This window comes from Scyliorhinus torazame, chromosome 2 (genome assembly GCF_047496885.1).
Source record: "Scyliorhinus torazame isolate Kashiwa2021f chromosome 2, sScyTor2.1, whole genome shotgun sequence".
NCBI lineage: Eukaryota > Metazoa > Chordata > Chondrichthyes > Carcharhiniformes > Scyliorhinidae > Scyliorhinus > Scyliorhinus torazame.
Genome location: NC_092708.1, coordinates 252,646,690 through 252,667,706, shown reverse-complemented (window position 1 = coordinate 252,667,706; position 21,017 = coordinate 252,646,690). Strand labels below are relative to the sequence as shown.

Genomic DNA, 21,017 nt, shown 5'->3' with positions numbered 1-21,017 from the left:
CCCTCATGACTTTGAACATGGATCATTTATTGTAATAAAAAAGAATGCAAGTTAATAACCGGAAGAGTAGCTCTGCTTTTTTTTTCCAGGCAGGACCATTTTTCTGAAGCACAGGAAGGAAAATAATATTAGCAGCTCTCTTTGTAATGGAATTTACCGCAAATCTGCTGTAATTTATGGTTACATCGAAATACAGGAGACCTACCATCTGCATAAAAAATCTCCCTTTGGCAAAGAGTTGGGTCCCCTTCTTAACAAGTCGCTTTTTAAAGAGGAAATTACACCATTGAGGCCTTTTCAAAAAGAGGGTTCCCTCAATGTAATCGAAAAGCAAAATACTGTGGATGCTGGAACGGGGATATTAAAACAGGAACTGCTGGAAATACTCAGTGGGTCAGGCAGCAGCTGTGTGGAGAGAGGAACAGAGTCAACATTTCAGATCGATGGCCTTTCAGATTCCAGCATGCTCTGTTTCTATTTCAGAAACTCTGTTTCTCTGTTTCATATTGTGAACCCTTTTAGATAGCAGTATCCCTATCACCGTTAAAGAGGAAGCCTCACCATCCAGGATCGACTTCTAAAACTGGCAGTCATGCCATTAGGGCCCCTTTTAAGGAGAATCTTGTCATCAATATTGAGAGGGTCGGTTAGCTCAGTTGGCTGGATGAGTGGTTTGTGATGCAGAGCGATGCTAACAGTGTGGGTTCAATTCCCGTACTGGCTGATATGAAGGATGAAGCCTTCTCCACCTTTCCGCTTGCCTGAGATAGAACATAGAACACACAGTGCAGGAGGAGACCATTCGGCCCATCGAGTCTGTACCGACCCACATTAAGCCCTCACTTTCACCCTATCCCAATAACCCCTCCTAACCTTTTTGGACACTAAGGCCAATTTATCATGGCCAATCCACCTAAACTGCACATCTTTGGACTGTGGGAGGAAACCGGAGCACCTGGAGGAAACCCATGCAGACACGGGGAGAACGTGCAGACTCCGCACAGACAGTGACCCAGCGGGGAATCGAACCTGGGGTGTGGTGACCCTCAGGTTAAATAACCACCAGTCTGTCATGATATGCAGACATGCAGATAATGATATACAGACAGGCACAGTCAGCTAATGAACACAGAGAACAGGACATGACCAGTGAGCAGGCAGGACACTCAGGGGTGGTATCTCACTATAAAAGGCACAAGGCACTCACACTCCGCCTCTTTCCACTGATGAACATCTACAGAGTGAGTCAGGGTGTATGTACAGTATCACACCCCCAGCACGTGGCTAAGAGCTAGTCTGGTTCAGTCAGACAGAGAAACCACACTTAGGTTAGCAAAGAGTCAAACTCATAGAGAACTATGCTAACTGTGCTACTAGTTCAATAAATCAGATTGAACTAACTTCAAGGTTTGGAGTATCTTTTGGTTAAAGCTGCATCCAGTTGCAGCCTGTGTTATCCCAGAGTACACATAACATGACATGCTACCAGGAGACTGCTTAATCTAGGTGGTTTACCTCAGTCCCTCCCGTGATGACCAGCGAATGTATCCCGGCACCATGGAGAAGAATCAGGCTCCTCACCAGCTCAGGACCTCCGGCAATCTCAGTGCCAACTAGCGGACATTCAAGCAAAAGTTTCTGCTGTACATCGAAGCTTCAGACCTCGTGGGTGCATCTGATGCAAGGAAGATCGCGCTTCTCCTCTCAACAGAGGGTGATCAAGCCATGGAACTCTTCAACTCTTTTCACTTCACCGAAGGCTAGGACAAGACAAAAGTTTCAGACCATCCTGGACAAGTTTGACAGTCACTGTGAAGTGGACACCAATGAAATCTTCGAGCGCTACATATTCAAACAGCGTCTACAAGGTAAAGATGAATCTTTCAACTCCTTCTTAACTAACCTCCGCCTGCTAGCGCTGTCCTGCAACTTTGGTGATATTGCTGACTCCATGATCAGAGACCAAATCGTTTTTGGAGTTCACTCTGATCCTCTGAGAGATCAGCTACTGAAAATCAAGCATATGACCCTGCCAGTCGCGATTGAAACATGCACAGTGCATGAGCATGCCAAAACTCGCTATGCCGAGTACAAATCAGCTGAAAATGAGAAACTTGCCTCCCACGAGGCAGAGAATGTGCAGGCCATCTCCCGGATGCAGCGCCTGAGCATTGATGAAAGCGGCCATTTTGCACGCTTTTCCCGGGGCCCCACGCTTGCGCAATGCGAACGGGATAACGAAGCGTCCGACACCCGCACTGCGTATGTGCGACGACGCGCGGAGCGTCAGGATGCCGACGTCATGACGTGCTCGAACTGCGGCAACGCCCACTTAAAGAAACACTGCCCTGCAAGAGGCAGGCGATGTTTAAACTGCGGGAAGCCTGGACACTATGCAGCCTTGTGCAGGTCTGCACCACCAGTCAGGGGCCAGCGCTGCCAATTCGGGCGACGGCGCGTGCAGAGTGTGCAACAACGATTACAGGATTCTGATCCTGGCAGCACAACGGATCCAGAGGAAGAATGCCTGGACTCCGCCTACTGTGTGGGCATCATTACCAAATGTGAATATGCCACATCCAACTCATCACAAATTCAATCCATCCTCGCTGTGGATTCTGCGGACGAATGGCGTGCGGTGATGCAGGTCAACCACTGCTCCATCCAGTTTAAGCTGGACACAGGTGCTTCTGCCAACCTCCTCTCACAGGCAGATTTCAAACGTGTCAAAAAGCCCCCCAAGGTCCTTCCAGCAGTCTGCAGGCTCATGGACTACAACGGTAACGCCATCACGGCACTGGGATCCTGCCATCTACTCGTCTCCAACCGGAGCACCCATCACAGTTACGTTTTGAAATTGTCAAGCCAGACAGGGCATCCCTACTTGGCGCACATGCCTGCAAGCAGCTGAACCTCGTGCAGCGGGTTTACACAACGACATCCTCCAATGTGGATCTTCAGGCCGGCATTGACGACATCCTCGCTCAGTATCCGGATGTGTTCGACGGGATGGGCACACTGCCATATAGATACAAAATTCTGCTACGACCTGATGCCAAGCCAGTGTTCCACGCACCACGCCTGGTCCCGGCTCCGCTGAGGGAGCGCCTGAAGGCACAGCTCAAGGATCTTCAGCAACAGGGCATCATTTCCAAGGTAACCAAACCGACTGACTGGGTCAGCTCGATGGTATGTGTTAGAAAGCCTTCAGGAGAAATGCACATCTGCATTAAGTCCAAGGATCTCAATAAGAATATAATGCGTGAACACTACCCCATCCCGAAGCTGGAGGAACTCACCAGTGAGATGGCACACGCACGTTTTTTCACCAAGTTCGATGCGTCACATGGAGTTTGGCAAATCCAGCTGGATGAGTCCAGCAGAAGGCTCTGCACCTTCAACACACAGTTTGGCAGATACTGCTATAATCGCATGCCATTTGGCACTGTCTCAGCATCGGAGATCTTTCATCGCATCATGGAGCAGATGATGGAGGGCATTGAAGGGGTTCTTGTGTATGTGAACGACATCATCATATGGACCACGACCCCTGAAGAGCATGTTTCCCGTCTCCAGCAAGTATTCCCCCGTGTCCATGCCAATGGCCTGAAGCTGAACAGGTCCAGATGTTGCTTTGACATGTCGACACTCAAGTTCCTAGGTGACCAGATCTCTCAGCAGGGCGTGCGCCCGGACACAGACAAGGTCAAGGCCATCGAAGCCATGAAGGTCCCTGAAGACAAGAAGGCGGTGTTGCGCTTCCTGGGCATGGTCAATTTTCTGGGCAAGTTCATCCCAAACCTGGCCTCACACACCACGGCCCTACGAAATCTGGTGAAAAAGTCCACTGCCTTTGAGTGGAAGGCAGCACATCAGGCAGAGTGGTTGGAGCTGAAAGCCAAGCTCACCACTGCACCGTCTTGGCATTTTTCGACCCAGACAGGAAGACGAAGATCTCGACAGATGCGAGCCAGGATGGCATCGGTGCGGTGCTGCTTCAACGCGATGACACTTCATTCTGGGCACCGGTAGCCTATGCATCGAGGGCCATGACGCCCACCGAAACAAGGTATGTGAAATAGAGAAGGAATGCCTGGGTCTTCTCACTGGCATTCTCAAGTGTCACGACTATGTCTACGGCCTCACAACATTCACTGTCAAGATGGATCATAGGCCTCTGGTCCACATTATCCACAAGGACCTGAATGACATGACGCCTCGGTTGCAGCGCATCCTCCTCAAACTCAGAAGGTACAACTTTGACTTAGTGTACACGCCTGGCAAGGAGCTCATCATCGCTGATGCATTGTCCCGCTCCATCACATTGCCTAGTGGACCGCTGGAAATCACCCGGCAGATTGAATCACAGGTGCGGCTGTGTGCTAGCACCCTCCCAACGTCTGATGAGAAGGTGGTTCGTATCCGCGAGGAGACAGCCAAAGGCCCCCTCTTGCAGCGTGTCATGCACCACCTCGCCAATGGCTGGCAGAAAGGGCAGTGCCCTCAATTTTACAATGTAAAGGACGACCTGACGGTGATTGATGGTATCCTCCTCAAGCTGGACCGGATTGTCATTCTACTCAGTCTCCAGAGCTTGGTGCTCCGCCAAATCCATGAGGGACACCTGGGCGTCGAGAAGTGCAGACACAGAGCCAGGCAAGCTGTCTACTGGCCCGGTATTAGCCAGGACATCTCGAACATGGTCCTCAACTGTGCAACCTGTCAACCAGCCAGTGCAGAGCAAGGAGACGCTCCAGCAGCATGAAATCGAGACCTCCCCGTGGTCCAAGGTTGGCATCGACCTCTTTTGTGCAAATGGTCGTGACTGCGTGTTGATTATTGACTATTTCTCCAATTACCCTGAAGTCGTGAAGCTCTCAGACCTCACATCCCGGACCGTCATCAAGGCCTGTAAGGAGACATTCTCCAGGCATGGTATCCCCCGCACTGTCATGAGTGACAATGGCCCGTGCTTCAACAGCCACGAGTGGTCTATGTTTGCCAAGTCGTACCATTTCAAACATGTCACTTCCAGCCCACACTATCCGCGGTCCAATGGAAAGGTTGAAAAAGGGGTGCACGACTTCCGGTGGCGGCTATGAGGGAGTAGGTCACACATTTTCCCCTGACTTTTTTTGCTTTTGTGCGCGGAACTGGAAAGCAATAGTACTCAGGCACTGAACCCATACAGAGTTGTATGGACTTAAGCTGGAGGGACCGTAAACAGCAGAAGAAGTTGTCAAACAAGGCCACGGTGGAGGCTGTGAGAGAGACCAATATGCCCGATGTCCAGAGCAAGGCGCCGACAGCCCAGCCTACAATGGAGCAACTGCTACAGGCCATGCAGGAGGGCTTTTTACCTCTGAAGCACGATAATTTTGAGCCGCTCCAGAAGTCGATGGACCGAATGGAGAAAAGGCTGGATGCCCAGGCTGAGAAGATCCAGGAGCTGGAGAAGACGGTGGAGGAGCAGGCCAACTTTCAAACGGTGGCGGACGTGGAGATTTGGAGGTTGCGGGATCAGCAAAAAATGATCCTGGAAAGGCTGGAGGTCCTGGACAACAGATCTCGCCGGCAGAATGTAAGAATCGTTGGCCTCCCGGAGGGGGCTGAATGCTGCCGTGTATGTGGGGAGTATGTTTCAGAAGCTGCTGGGGAACGAGGTGTTCCCTCGCCCTCCGGTGGTGGATAGGGCACATAGAGTGCAGGTGAGGCAGCCGCGGCGAGGGGGTCCCTCACGAGTGATGGTGGTCCGGTTCCACAGGTTCCTGGATAAGGAGCGGGTACTTCAATGGGCCAAGAGCACACAAAGCTGTACCTGGGACAATAGCACCCTGCGTGTTTACCAAGACCTGAGCACTGAGGTGGCCAGGAGGAGGGGAGGCTACAGGCAGGTGAAGGAGATTTTGTACAAGAACAAGGTGAAATTCGGGCTGCTTTTTCCGGCGCGACTGTGGGTTAAGTATGAGAGCCAGCACCACTATTTTGAGGAACCCGAGGAGGCGATGGACTTTGTTAAGAAGCAAGGGCTGGCCCTGAGCTGAGGACTCTTGGACTCATGGTAGAACTTTTAAGTCTATTTTGTTTCTCCCTCTCGCTTTGCGAGATGCCTACATGCTTGGGTTTGTTCTTTTCGTTTTTTCGACCTTTTTAGGTGGATGTATTTTGGTTGCGATGAGTTTTTCTTGTTCTTTTTCGTGGTTTCCCTGAATGTTTCCTTTTTGGGTTTCTTGTTTGGCTGGAGTTTTGGTAGGGGGAAAATAAAAAAGGAAATAATTAAAAAGGTGTGGTTATAATGGGGGTTTCGGGGAATTTTTTTTTTTGCAATCTTTTTCTGTGTGTGGGGGGGAAGGGCTGAGAGTGCCTGGTACTTCTTGGGCGGGATTCTCCGCAATCGGCGCGATATCCGCCGACCGGTGCCAAAAACGTCGCGAATCAGTCCGGCATCGCGCCGCCCCAAAGGTGCGGAATTCTCCGCATCTTGAGGGGCCAAGCCCTCACCTTGAGGGGCTAGGCCCGAGCCGGACTGATTTCCGCCCCGCCAGCTGGCGGAAAAGGCCTTTGGTGCCCCGCCAGCTGGTGCGGAAATGACTTTGCCGGGCGGCACATGCGCGGGAGCGTCAGCGACCACTCACGGCATCCCCACGCATGCGCAATGGAGGGGGTCTCTTCCGCCTCCGCCATAGTGGAGACCATGGCGAAGGCGGACGGAAAAGAGTGCCCCCACGGCACAGGCCGCCCGCGGATCGGTGGGCCCCGATCGTGGGCCAGGCCACCGTGGAGGCACCCCCCGGGGCCAGATCGCCCCGCGCCCCCCCCCAGGACCCCAGAGCCCGCCCGTGCCGCCTTGTCCCGCCGTTCAAAAGGTGGTTTGATTCTCGCCTGCAGGACAGGCATTCCAGCAGTGGGACTTCGGCCCATCGCGGGCCGGAGAATCGCCGGGTGGGGCCCGCCAACCGGCGCGGCGCGATTCCCACCCCCGCCGAATATCCGGTGCCGGAGAATTCGGCAACCGGCAGGAGCGGGATTCACGCCAGCCGCCGGCGATTATCCCGCCCCTTATCTCTATTTGTTTGATTTAAATTGCACTATTGTTGGGGACGTCTCTGACTTGTATAGAGTATTTGTTTAAGCAGGGCCGGTTTGGGGAAGTGGTATGGATGGATGGGCAGGGTGGAGGGGAGCCGGGGAACAATGGGTGAGAGACGCGCTGGAGCCGAAGCTGGGAGCCACCAGACTAGCTGGGCGGGCTAGTCAACGGAAGCCAGGTGGGGGGTGTTCATATAGTTAGATTAGAGCAGGGGTCAGGTGGTAGGATGGTGTCGCTAGGGGGGGGGGGGGGGGAGTTGATCTGCTGACGAGGATGGAAATTGGACATGGCAACAGTGAGGAGGTCATGGGTAGAACCGGCCAGGAGGCGGGCCAGAGGAAGCGCGACACATGGCTGGAGGGGCTGGCCAAGGAAAGGGGATGGCTGATCGGCAAAGGGGGAGGGGCGAAGTGCCCCCCAACCAGGCTGATCACCTGGAATGTTAGAGGGCTAAACGAGTCAGTGAAGAGGGCGCGTGTGTTCGCGCATTTACGGGTTCTGAAGGCGGATGTAGTCATGCTGTAGGAGGCGCACCTGAAAGTGGCAGACCAGGTTAGGTAAAGGAAGGGCTGGGTTAGTCAGGTCTTTTATTCAGGGCTTGACACTAAGACTAGGGGGATTGCGATCCTGATTAATAAATGGGTTCAATTTGAGGCGGGGGGTACAGTTGTGGATGGGGGTGGCAGATTTATTATGGTTAGGGGTAAGCTCGAAGGGGTGAGAGTAGTCTTGGTTCGTGTGTATGCCCCTAATTGGGACGATGTGGATTTTATTAGGAGGATGCTAGGGAAGATCCCCGACTTGGACTCGCGCAAACTGATCATGCGTGGGGATTTTAACACAGTCCTGGACCCGAGCCTGGTCGGTCGTGTTCAAAAACGGGCAGGTTGCCAGCAATGGCAAAGGAACTGAGAGGGTTCATGGAGCAAATGGGAGGAGCTGATCTGTGGAGATTTAGCCGGCCATCGGCGAGGGAGTTTTCGTACTACTCCCACGTCCACAATGTGTATTCCCGAATTGATTTCTTTGCCATGAGTAGGGACTTGCTGGCCGGGTTGGTGAGGGCAGGATATTCGACAATTACCATATCGGACCATGCTCCGCACTGGGTAGATCTACAGATTTGTAAGGATAGCTTTCAGAGCCCACAATGGAGGTTGGAAGTTGGATTGCTAGCGGACGAGGCGGTGTGTGAGAGACTCAGGAGATACATGCAGAATTACCTGCAGGTAAATGATACCAGAGAAATCTCAACAGCAGTGCTCTGGGAGGCACTGAAGGCAGTGGTGAGAGGGGAGCTGATCTCAATCCGGGCTCATAGGGTCAGGACAGATAGGGCAGAAACGGACCGACCGGATCAGGAAATTTTACGGACGGACAGGAGCTATGCAGAGTCCCCGAGGCCAGAGTTACTCAGGAAACGACAGAGGCTGCAGGCCGAGTTCGGGGTGCTGACTACAGGCAAGGCTGTAGAGCAGCTGAGAAAGGTAAAAGGTGCGATTTATGAGCATGGGGTGAAGGCCAGCAGAATGCTCGTGCAACAACTAAGGAAGAGAGAAGCGGCTAGGGAGATAGGAAGGATAGCGGATGGGGAGGGAAATCTGGTGGGGGACCCGGCAGGGCTGAACAAGGTGTTTAGGAACTTTTATAGTAAGCTGTACACTTCGGAAATCCCCCAGGGACCGGAGGGGATGAGGCGATTCCTGGACGAACTGACCTTTCCAAGAGTGGGTAGGGGGTTGGTAGACGGACTGGGGGCCCTGGTTAGGATCAAAGAAGTATTGGGGGGCCTGAAGGTCATGCAGTCGGGTAAAGCCCCGGGGCCGGATGGGTATCCGGTGGAGTTTTACAAAAGGTTGCCGAGATAGTGGGGCCGGTGCTGGTCGGGATTTTTAACGAGGCAAGAGACAGAGGGGTTCTACCCCCGACGATGTCGCAGGCCACTATTTCGCTTATTCTGAAACGGGATAACGCAGACGCTAAGTTATTGGCCAAGATCTTGGCGACTAGAATTGAGGACTGTGTACCGGACGTGATTGCGGAGGACCAAACCGGGTTCGTAAAGGGCAGGCAACTGGTGGCCAATCTAAGGAGGCTGCTCAATGTGATTATGATGCCCCCGGAGAGCAGGGAGGCAGAGGTAGTGGATGCCGAAAAGGCTTTCGACCGGGTTGAGTGGGACTATTTATGGGAGGTGCTGGGAAGGTTTGGGTTCGGGGAGGGATTCATTGACTGGGTTAGGTTGTTATATCAGGCCCCAGAGGCTAGTGTAAGGACGAACAGGATGACATCAGATTACTTCAGACTGCACCGCGGGACAAGACAGGGTTGCCCTCTCTCCGCTCTGCTGTTCGCGCTGGCCATAGAGCCGCTGGCAATTGCTCTGAGAGCTTCAAGGGACTGGAAAGGGCTGGTCCGAGGGGGGAGTGGAACATAAAGTCTCGTTATACGCGGATGACCTGCTGTTATACGTATCGGACCCAATGGCGGGGATGGACGGAATCATGGAAACCCCGAGGGAATTTGGCCGGTTTTCAGGATATAAATTGAACATGGCTAAGAGCGAGTTGTTCGTAATTCAGGCGAGGGGGCAGGAGAGTAGGCTGAAGGGGTTGCCGTTCAGGCTGGTAGGAGAAAGCTTTAGATACTTGGGGATACAGGTGGCACGGGACTGGGGCAAGTTGCATAAGCTCAACCTGTCCCGACTGGTGGAACGGGTGAGGGAGGAGGTTTGGAGTTGGGATGCGCTCCCGCTGTCACTGGCGAGGAGGGTGCAGACTGTTAAGATGACGATTCTCCCGAGATTCTTGTTCATATTTCAGTGTCTCCCCATTTTCATCCCGAGGTCCTTCTTTAAGAGGCTGAATAAAATTATCCTGGGATTTGTCTGGGCGGGGAAGCCCCCGCGGATGATGAAGGTGATGCTCGAAAGAACAGAGGGGAAGGAGGGCTGGCGTTGCTGAACTTCAGCAACTACTACTGGGCGGGCAACATAGCGATGATAAGGAAATGGATGGTGGGTACGGGGTCGGTTTGGGAGCAGATGGAGGCTGCTTCGTGCAGGGGCACCAGTTTGACAGCCCTGGTTACAGCGCCTCTGCCGCTCCCGTCGGTGTGGTACTCCACCAGCCCTATAATGGTGGCGGATCTGGGGCCAGTGGAGGAGGCATATAGGGGAAGTGAGAGCATCAGTGTGGACCCCAATCTGCGGCAATCACCGATTTGCCCCGGGGAACATGGATGGTGGGTATCGACTGTGGCGGAGGGCGGGGATTGTGAGGGTGGATGATCTGTTCCTGGAAGGGAGCTTTCCGAGCATTGGAGGAGAAGTTTGGGCTGGCGAGAGGGAATGACTTTAGATACTTATAGGTGCGGGATTTTGTGCGCCGACTGGTGCCATCCTTCCCACGCCTCCTGCCAGAGGGGAGGCAGGGCAGGGTAGTTTCTAGGGGAGAGGTAAGTGAGGATAGAGTCTCAGATATTTACAAAGAACTAATGGGAGCAAGGATATACAGACTGAGGACCTGAAGCTTAAGTGGGAAGAGGAGCTTGGGGGGAGATGGAGGGCGATATTTGGGCAGAAGCTCTGGGCAGAGTAAACACGACCGCAACATGCGCCAGGCTCAGTCTGATCCAGTTTAACGTCATACATCGGGCCCACATGACGGTGGCCCGGATGAGTAAATTCTTCGGGCTGGAGGATAAGTGTGCCAGATGCGCCGGTGGGCCGGCTAACCATGTACACATGTTCTGGTCGTGCCCTAGACTCGGGGTGCTGGCAGGGATTCGCGGACATCATGTCCCAGGTTTTGAAAACTGGGGTGGTAATGAGTCGTGAGGTGGCAATCTTTGGGTGTCGGAGGACCCGGGAGTCCAGGAGGAGGAGGCCGACATCTTGGCCTTTGCTTCCCTGGTAGCCCGACGATGAATACTGTTGGCATGGAGGGACTCAAAGCCCCCGAAGACCCAAGTATGGCTATCGGACATGGCGAGCTTTCTCGGTATAGAAAAGGTTAAGTTCGCCTTGAGAGGTTCACTATCAGGGTTCACCGGAGGTGGCAGCCATTCATTGACTTCTTCGCGGAGAATTAATCGTCAGCGGGGGGGGGGGGGGGGGGGCTAGGGTAGAGTAGAGTAGGGGGTGGTTTCAGCAGATCCTTGCGAGAATGGAGTCGTGGTTTGCACTATGCGTTATTTGCTTTTCTTTCTGTACAGTACGATACAATGTCATTGTTTTATATGCCAAAAATACCTCAATAAAATTGTCTATTAAAAAAAAAGAAAAAGGGGTGTACATTGTGAAACAGCTCATCTGCAAGGCCACGGATTCTGCTTCTGACATCTACCTCTCACTGCTTGCGTACAGGGCAACCCCACTGTCCACTGGCATATCGTCGGCTCAACTCCTGATGAACAGGGACCTGCGAACGACACTTCCAGCCATAAACTTGCCCAACCTGGATCACCTCCCTGTGCTGCAGAAGGTGCAGCAACTCCGAAACCAGCAAAAGCAGGGCTATGATGCTCATGCCACCGATTTGCCCGTGTTATCCCCGGCAGACACTGTCAGGATCAAGATATCGGATGGTGGCTGGTCTGCTCCAGCTGTCGTTGTTCGACAGGCTGCGCCCCGCTCGTATGTTGTACGTATGGCTGATGGTTCTGTTGTGTGACGAAACAGACGTTCACTGCGCAAAGTTGCCTGCCCGCAACCGCTTTCTTCTCCGTTTCCGTCCGTTGTTTTGCCACCTCCTGATACCTCGAACTATGAGGCCACCAGTCAGGCTTCCATCCCGCCTGTCAAGGCACCGTCGTCCCCACCGCCACCTCTCCGGCGGTCGACAAGGATCAGACGCAAGCACCAGAGACTGGACTTATGAACATTTGTTTTGTTTGCTATGTTCTGTTTTCTCACATTAGACAGCTGTCTGTCTTCACATGTAAATATGTTCAGATATGCCACCGCTTGTGAATATGTTAATATATGCCACATATAAGTACGTTCCCATGTGCCAACAAAACATAAAAAAGGGGAGATGCCATAATATGCAGACATGCAGATAATGATATACAGGCAGGCAGCTAATGAACTCAGAGAACAGGACATGACCAATGAGCAGGCAGGACACTCAGGGGTGGTATCTCACTTTAAAAGGCACGAGGCACTCACACTCCGTCTCTTTCCCTTGATGAATAGCTACAGAGTGAGTCAGGATGTATGTACAGTATCACACCTCCAGCACGTGGCTAAGAGCTAGTCTGGTTCAGAGTAACCACACTTAGGTTATGTTATGGGCGAGGCGTTTTCAGAACCCCAAAATGTATCATCGAGTTCAATCAATGACCAAGCTCCACCCACACTCTGACATCACTGCATTTCTTAAAGGTACATTGCTAAACATCCATTTCTTAAAGGTACCCTCACATGACACCTCCCCCCTGGAAAAAAAAACCATCAACTTCAAGATGGTTTCTTTTTTCACTTTTGCACCATTCACTAAGAAATGCACACAGTAAATATACATTTTCATTTAAAGACAACAACACACTCAAACAGGTATAATAATATAGTCCATTTTTCTTCGCTCTTCTTCCTCCAACCGAAAACCTTCTTGATTGACAGTCTCTTTGAACAAAGTCTCTGCACGATCCATCCATTCCTCTACTCCTCAGCATTTCTCTTTAGAATCAGATACTTTAGTTCAATCTGACCACAGAACCCCTTGCAATTCTCCAATACAGGAGCATTGGTTACCACAGCTTTTGGGCAGTCAAATGCCTGTTGAAAGTCCGCTGTCCATTGAAATTTGTGACGTTTCTTTAGCAAGCCCATCAGTGGAGTAATCATGCCACAAAACTTTTGCACAAATGTTCGATCAAATCCACTCATGCTAAGAAATCGCATTATTTCCCTTCGTCTTGAGGGTATTGGAAACTCCACAAGGAAAGTGACTTGGGCTTCTCCAAATTCACTTTCGGCTAGGTTCATCACCAAACCCGCCGCCTGAAGTCGATCGAGGAATTCCATACAATGTTTTAAATGTTCTTTCCTTGTCTGGAAGTTGGAAATAAAAGCAGATTGTCCCAATTTCTCAATGCAATCCTTCAAACACGGGACAGGATAAGAATCCGTTCTTGTAACTGCATTCACCTTTCGATAGTCCACACACAACCGTTGTGTACCGTGTGGTTTAGGTACCATTACTATGGGTGAGCTCCATTGACTGCAGCCCACGTCAATTATGCCATTTTTAAGCATACTCTCAATCTCTCTGTTAACCTGTGCCAATTTTAAAAGATTAAGTCTACATGGATGTTGTTTGATAGGAATAGCATTTCCCACATCTCCGTCAGATATAGCCATTTTAGTACTTCCCAATTTATCTCTACAAACTTGCCCATGTGATATCAATAACTCTTTCAGGTCAGTTCGTTTTTCCTCTGGAAGGTAACTTAACAATTCATCTTGATTTTTAAAAACATCCTCATTTTCCAATTTAATTTGAGGTATTTCAAATTTACAGTCATCTGGATTTGGTTCATCACTTTGAGTTAGAATCATTAAAACCTCATTTTTCTCTCCTTCCCTTTCAAAGTACCTTTTAAGCATATTCACATGACACACTCGGCGAGTCTTCCTTCTATCTGATGTTTTTACCACATAATTCACCTCACTTAATTTCCTTTCAATCTGATACGGTCCACAAAACCTAGCTTTTAAAGGCTCACCTACCACTGATAACAACACTAAAACTTTATCCCCACTGACAAAACTACGAACTTTGGATTTCTTGTCCGCTACCCGTTTCATCACATTTTGTGCAACTTTCAAATGTTGTCTAGTCAATTCACCTGCTCGATTTAATCGTTCCCTAAAATTTGACACGTAATCCAATAGTGTAATTTCCGATTTCTCACCCACCAATTTTTCCTTGATCAATTTAAGTGGTCCTCTTACCTCATAACCAAAACTTAGTTCAAAAGGACTAAATTTGGTAGACTCATTTGGTGCATCCCTAATTGCAAACAATACGAATGGGATTCCTTTATCCCAATCCTCTGGACAATACGCCCTCAACATTGTCTTTAATGTCTGATGCCACTTTTCTTACGCTCCCTGCGGTTTTGGATGGTACGCAGTTGATTTAAATTGTTTTATTCCTAAGCTTTCCATAACTTCTTTGAATAACTTTGAAGTAAAATTTGATCCTTGATTCGATTGAATTGCTGTGGGTAGTCCATATCTAGTAAAGAATTTAAGTAACTCCTCCACAATCCTTTTCGCTGTAATATTACGTACTGGAATGGCCTCTGGAAACCTAGTAGACACATCCATTATAGTCAAAAGATATTGATTCCCACTTTTGGTTTTAGGAAGCGGTCCTACACAATTAATTAGGACCCTCGTAAAAGGTTCCACAAATGCTGGAATGGGTATGAAGGGCGCTGGTTTTATCACTGCTTGAGGTTTCCCTCTCACTTGACATGTTGACATGATTGACAAAATTTAACTACATCTTTATGTAGTCCAGGCCAATAAAAATGTTTCTGGATTTTAGCTTGAGTTTTCCTTATTCCCAAATGACCTCCCACTGGTACCTCATGTGCAACTCGCAACACCTCCTTTCTATACCCAACCGGCAATACTACTTGATGAACTTCTGCCCACTTTTCATCTGCCTGCATATGTACAGGTCTCCATTTTCTCATTAAGACATCACTTTTACGGTAATAACACTCTGCTATATTCTCAGATTCCTCTTCCATATATGCTTTCTGATATATCCATTTTATTTCTACATCTTTCTGTTGTAACTCCGCCAATTTTCCTGAACTAAAAATATCCGCCTCATCCTCCACCTGTTCTTGTTCTTTTTCAACCTTCTGATCAAAAATCGTTTCTGATAATTGCACTTCAACCTCATCATCACTCCTTGATTTCTCCTCTTGTCTTAACCTGTGACTTTGCGACCTTGTTACTGCACAATCCGGAAAAATCCCAGGATATTCGTCCTTCAATTGTCTGATTTTCCACTGATTTATCAACCACAGTAGGCATCACTCCCACCTGCGATCCAGCTATATCATTACCCAAGATAAACTGTATTCCTGGACAAGATAGTTTATCTATTACTCCTACTACCACTTCACCACTCTTCACTGGACTTATCCAATCTTACCTTATATAACGGAACGCTACTCCTCTCACCCTGAATTCCACATATCACCACCTTTTCTGGCAACATTCGTCCCAAACTACATAATTCCTCATCTCTTACCATTAAAGATTGACTGGCCCCTGTATCTCTTAAAATTGTGACTTCTTTACCTGCTCTTCCTGATACACGAGTAAACTTTACCCACACAAGTAAATTCTTTAAAGACATCTGGCACCTTCTTAACAATTACTTCTTGAACAGGCTGTACAATCATTTGCACCTCCTTCGCTTCCCTTGGGCTTTCCTTTACCACTCTCACAAATCCCACTGTCTTATCCTGTTTTACCACATCAGCCTTCCCAGTGCTTTTCTTCAACCACCAACACTGTGACTTTACATGGCCTAGTTTATTACAGTGAAAACATTTGAAACTTTTCATCTCTTTTCCACCCTCCTGAATTTCTTTTTAAATCTGAGTTACACTCTCTTTATTGTCTCCCATCAGATTACCTTTACCTTTACCATTTGAGTATTTGTCATGTCCTCAGTTTCTATCCCTCGCCGGCTGAAACTGATGTCGGAAACCAATCTTTGATTGATGAACTAATTCATAATCATCTGCCATTTCTGCTGCTAATCTCGCAGTTTTAACCCTCTGTTCTTCCACATGAGTTCTCACTACATCAGGAATTGAATTTTTAAACTCCTCCAAAAGTATAATTTCTCTCAGAGCTTCATACGTTTGATCTATTTTCAAAGCCCTTATCCACCTATCAAAATTACTCTGAGCCTTTCAAACTCCATGTATGTTTGACCAAATTCTTTCCTTAAATTTCTAAACCTTTGTCTGTAAGCTTCAGGCACTAGCTCATATGCACTTAAGATGGATTTCTTCACCTCCTCATATGTTCCACATACCTCCTCCGGTAGTGATGCAAACACTTCATTAGCTCTACCTACCAGCTTTGTTTGAATCAGTAATACCCACATGTCCTGTGGCCATTTCAGTTGTTTAGCAAATGAAATGAAAAAGGCTTCCACTTCCTTCTCGTCAAACCTTGGCAATGTTTGGACATATTTAAATAGATTCTCATCAAGCCTTCGATTATGACGCTCTTTCTCACTCTCCTCATCCTCATCACTATCATCCAACTGTACGTTTCCCTTTACGTCTGCCAATTTTAACTGATTGTCATGTTTCATGGCCATTTTCTGAAGTTCAAACTCCCTCTCTTTATCTTTTTCCCTGACCTGTATCTCCCTTTCTTTTTCTTTTTGTTCTGCTAGGGCTATTCTTTCTTTTCTCCTTTCTTCTCTCTCCTTTTCTTTTTCCTCTCTCTCTTTTTCTCTCTTTTTCCTCTCTCTCACTCTCATATTCAAGCCACTTTAATTCTTTCCCAAGTTCCATTTGTTCAATTTGCAACTGAATTTTAGTCATTTCCAATGAGTCAAACGGTAACTCAGGCAACTTTAAATGCTTAACCACCGCCATAATGACCTCAACTTTTCGCATTTTGTCAGGTAATGTTAACTGCAATGTTTTTGCCAGACCCAACAGTCTGCGTTTAGTCTCTGTCCATAAGGTACTGAGTGTGTCATTCCCCACCCCCAAAAACCTCTGAGCCGCTGAAAGAGCCATTGTCCACAACACTCCCCACTTAACCTAAAATACCACATCGGAAAAGCAACAATCCTTCACTGTCTTTAAGTTCACAAAAAACAATCCAATAGATAGACTTTTATCCCCCTCGAGCCCCCAATTGTTATGGGCGAGGCATTTTCAGAACCCCAAAATGTATCATGGAGTTCAACCAACCTCCCCCTTTAATGTATTTGTTGCTTTTCCGAGCACACGGCTTGTTCTCCAGGTGTGATATTACAGTTATGGACACATGGGTTTTTAAACACAAAACAATGTTTATTCCATGAACTCAACTTAACCTCTTAAATAAACATTGGATCTCTTAACACCCCTTACTTCAAAGATAACCCCGAAAATATCACAACACTACATAATCCTTCAGTTATTCCTTTCAGCATCCATGAGACTTAACACCTTTAAACAGAAACACATCAGATTAAAGGCTTTACCTTTATGAGTTTAAATCACCCAAATGATCCAGAGATAGTCTTTCATGGCAGAGATCACAGCAGATCCAGCTCATTGCAAACACAGACACACCCCAAGCTCTTTTTCTCAAAACTGGAACTAAACTGCAAAATGGCTGAACTAAAATCAAGCTCCACCCACACTCTGACATCACTGCATTTCTTAAAAGGTACATTGCTTAAACATCCATTTCTTAAAGGTACCCTGAGATGACAGTTAGCAGAGAGTCGAACTCAGAGAACTGTGCTACTGGTTCAATAAATCAGATTGAACTAACTTCAAGGTATGGAGTATCTTTTGGTTAAAGCTGCATCCAGTTGCAGCCTGTGTTATCCCAGAGTACATAACACGACACAGTCAGCTCTCAAAGAGGAGAACCTCCTCTGGGACCATCAATATCACTTCTGAAAACTAAATATGCTATTAAAAAAAGGAATGATTAATTCTGACGAAAAAATCCTTTGACATCACTCAGAAACATTCCACGCTAGGTGAACTATCGAACACAGTTTTAAATTACATTATTGACTAAATGTTGGCAGATTTAGGGACTGAGTCACTCAGTAACTCCTCCCAGCGTGTTGCTGGCTGTATCTCTACTGATGCTAATCCTGCTCTCAGAAACTAAACCCCCTCCGAAACGGGTTCAGTGTTTGGGGGATCCTGTGAAAAATGGTGATCCGAAGGAGGGCATCCAAGAGCTTATTCACTGGTCAAAAAGCACTCACGTGCAAGCACACAAGTTTGTAAATCTGTATGTTCAGACACCAGCTTGCAGCAAACTGCTGAAGGCATCCCTGATTTTTCAAACACAAAGCGAATCACTAAAGGCAGTTTGTTGTGGATTTAATTTTGCATTGGAGTGTTTTCTGAGAGCTGATTATGCCTGTGAAATGACCTGATTTCATCAAAACAACGAACATTGAGTGCCTCGATCCATTTACAGGCCCCCTTCGGCAAATTAAATAATGGGTTCATTAACACATACAAACCGGGGGAAAAAGGTCTGCGGCGCAGCTTATTTGACTTCCCTTCAGGGGGAGTCACAGAAACCTCTTGGTACCACGTTGTGCAGTGGAGAGGGCAGGGCACTTCATTAAAATCTCAGACACACTGTGCGGTGAAGCCTCTGTGTTACAATGGGGAGTAATGGAGTAGCTAATGAACAGCGCCTAACCTTACACAGTACTTACAGGAGAGCTGTGCACAGTGCTGAGGTGCCGTTCCCACAGGGCAAACGGATGCGTGACATATATTTGCGTCCCATCCTGACATACAACTATTCTCTCACTGCCTTCTACAAGTTACACAAGGTTTCTTTAATGTAGCATCTTTGCGGCAAGTTTACTTACGATTGATCATTAAATAAGAAAAATACACCTCCCACTCAAGTTCAGTCACCAACACATGGAGATTTAATGAGCATCTTGCCCCTGTTTGAGAATTATTTCAGCCTAGGGCAGCACAGTGACGCAGTGGGTTAGCACTGCTGCCTCATGGCGCCGAGGTCCCAGGTTCGATCCCGGCCCCGGGTCACTGTCCATGTGGAGTTTGCACATTCTCCCCGTTTGCCTGGGTTTCGCCCCCACAACCCAAAGATGTGGAGGGTAGGTGAATTGACCACACTAAATTGCCCCTTAATTGGGAAAAAAATGAATTGAGTATTCTAACATTTATTAGAAAAAAGAATTGTTTCAGCCTGGGATATTAAGACTTTTAACTGAATTACACATGTCTCTATCCCCCACCCCACCCCCCTCACGACTCAGTACTGCCACCTATTGTGAATTCAATCAAACATGTCTCAACTTTTTTTTCCACATAGAACCCCTGACTTTTACAAAATGAAAAATGATTTCGGTCGACTCTTTTTGCAAAGCAAGCATTTGAACACTCGCTCAGCTGCTTGTCTCCCTCTCCAATGGGCTAACCGCAAACCATTTGCCCCGGCCCTTGCAATGCAGCCCTTCCAGAAGGGCTTCCAGACGAGAAAGAGAGACAGCTGTAGAAAACTCAGGGCAGTCCACCCGGAGCTCTTCCAAGGGAGGGCGGGAGATCCAGGGAGCTGGGCAGCTCCCAGTGTCATCATTGCACCTCATGGACTACTGGGCGCTGTCTGCTACCATGTTTGTAGGCTTGTCAAACGAATGTCGGGGGGGGGGGGGTCTCCTAGAAAACTTTGCCTAACTGCGCTTTAAAAATCAACTTGGCGTTTTCCCGAATCTTGGAATCAACAACCTAAACGTGGCGTGGGGAGGACCCCCATTTTAACCCAGAAAGCTCTCTCTCCTGCTGTACACATGAGTGTATACATCTGACAGTAATCTTGTTGCATTGTTGAGTCTAAAATGTAATTAAATGGGAGAGGAGGGGAGGGGGTAACTAAATCCTTAATCTCCCTGAATCATTTTTGGGGACAGACCTGTGACTTGAACATCTCCACTGTGTGAAGCTGAGCCCAGGGGCTCGTCTACTGGACAGGATTCCGTGTAACAACAGCATTCAAATAAAAGTTCAAACGCTTTTAAACAGATGGAACCTTGTGCATCCGACGCCCCTGCCTCCTCCTGCCCATTATATCCTGAGAGCTTCCATTCATTCATTCCCGTAAACCCCCCTCTGGATGCTCAGAGTCCTTCCAAAGGTCAGAATTCCTCGATTTTAAAATAGATCACACACACAGACCCCAGTCAGAATGTGTGGGACTGGGATAAGGAAGAGGCTGTCTGCTGTGTGACAACTGGATGGAGTACGTTACCCAGGGGCACAGATAGAGACAAGGTGCAGGGGCTGGGAGGGGGGGGGGGGGGTGGGGGGTGGATGTGCCCCCTAAAGAAGAATGTGGCTCTCTGATTCCGAAAAAGCTCTGCCACCCTCCACAATCCAAGTAAAATCGCGCGTTGCTCTTACCGGATGCCTGTGGTGTGTGTTTTGTTTTAAATCCGCGGGACTCAGTACATTGGCGGAGCTTCCCAATTCCACTGTCGGCGCGACGAGAGGCTATTTGTAATCTTCCCACCCCGAGAGGCAGGAATCCCGGTTAGATAGGTTTCCTGTGAGGCATTCAGGACAGAGGCAGGAATCCTGAGCTGGTTTCTGTCTCCCTCACAGAGTGACCCTTTTCAAATCAAGTCTCTCGCTCTGTCTGTCTCAGCATTCGCTGCTTCCTTGGCTCCTGCTCCTTTCCTGCCGTGTGGTACTGAACGAGGCTGGGAGCTGACTCTGTGCAGTTCAATGTGCATAATTTATCTGCAATTTGCTTATGTATGAAAGACTGTCACACTGTCTTGCACTGCCTAAGATCAGTGTTCTTCCAGCCATCCCTCCTTCCCTCTCTCCCTCCCCCTCTCACAATCTGGAGCTTTCACTCACATTGAACGCAGTCATTTGCAAGATGAATACCAACATTCCGCCAGCCCAGCCTTCCACTCCCACTCCCCCCACAATGCCAGACCCTGGAGCTTAGCGCCAAAGAGTTAAAATCAAGCATGTGGGCTCCTCTGACGGAACACCCCTGCGGCCTGAGGTGGAACAGAGAAGTCTTTTGTAGATTGATTCATGATAAACGGGTCCAGCCTCTTCTCCGTCCTAATGGCATTAATACTGCAGGGGGGGAGCAGAGCAGCAATGAACTGGGTTCCTGGAATTAATTATGCAG

The 21,017-nt window shown here is 48.7% G+C and overlaps 1 protein-coding gene across 1 annotated transcript in view; it reads right to left on the bottom strand.

The window, feature by feature from the left end:
* The window catches only part of LOC140397364 (transmembrane protein 121), a 142,937-nt gene extending 122,159 nt beyond the window's left edge, over positions 1-20,778 (bottom strand). The window contains exon 1 of the mRNA XM_072486150.1: positions 20,270-20,778. The gene's annotated coding sequence lies outside the window, so the exon portion shown is untranslated. The remainder of the gene's footprint in view (positions 1-20,269) is intronic.
* Positions 20,779-21,017: the final 239 nt, after the last annotated feature.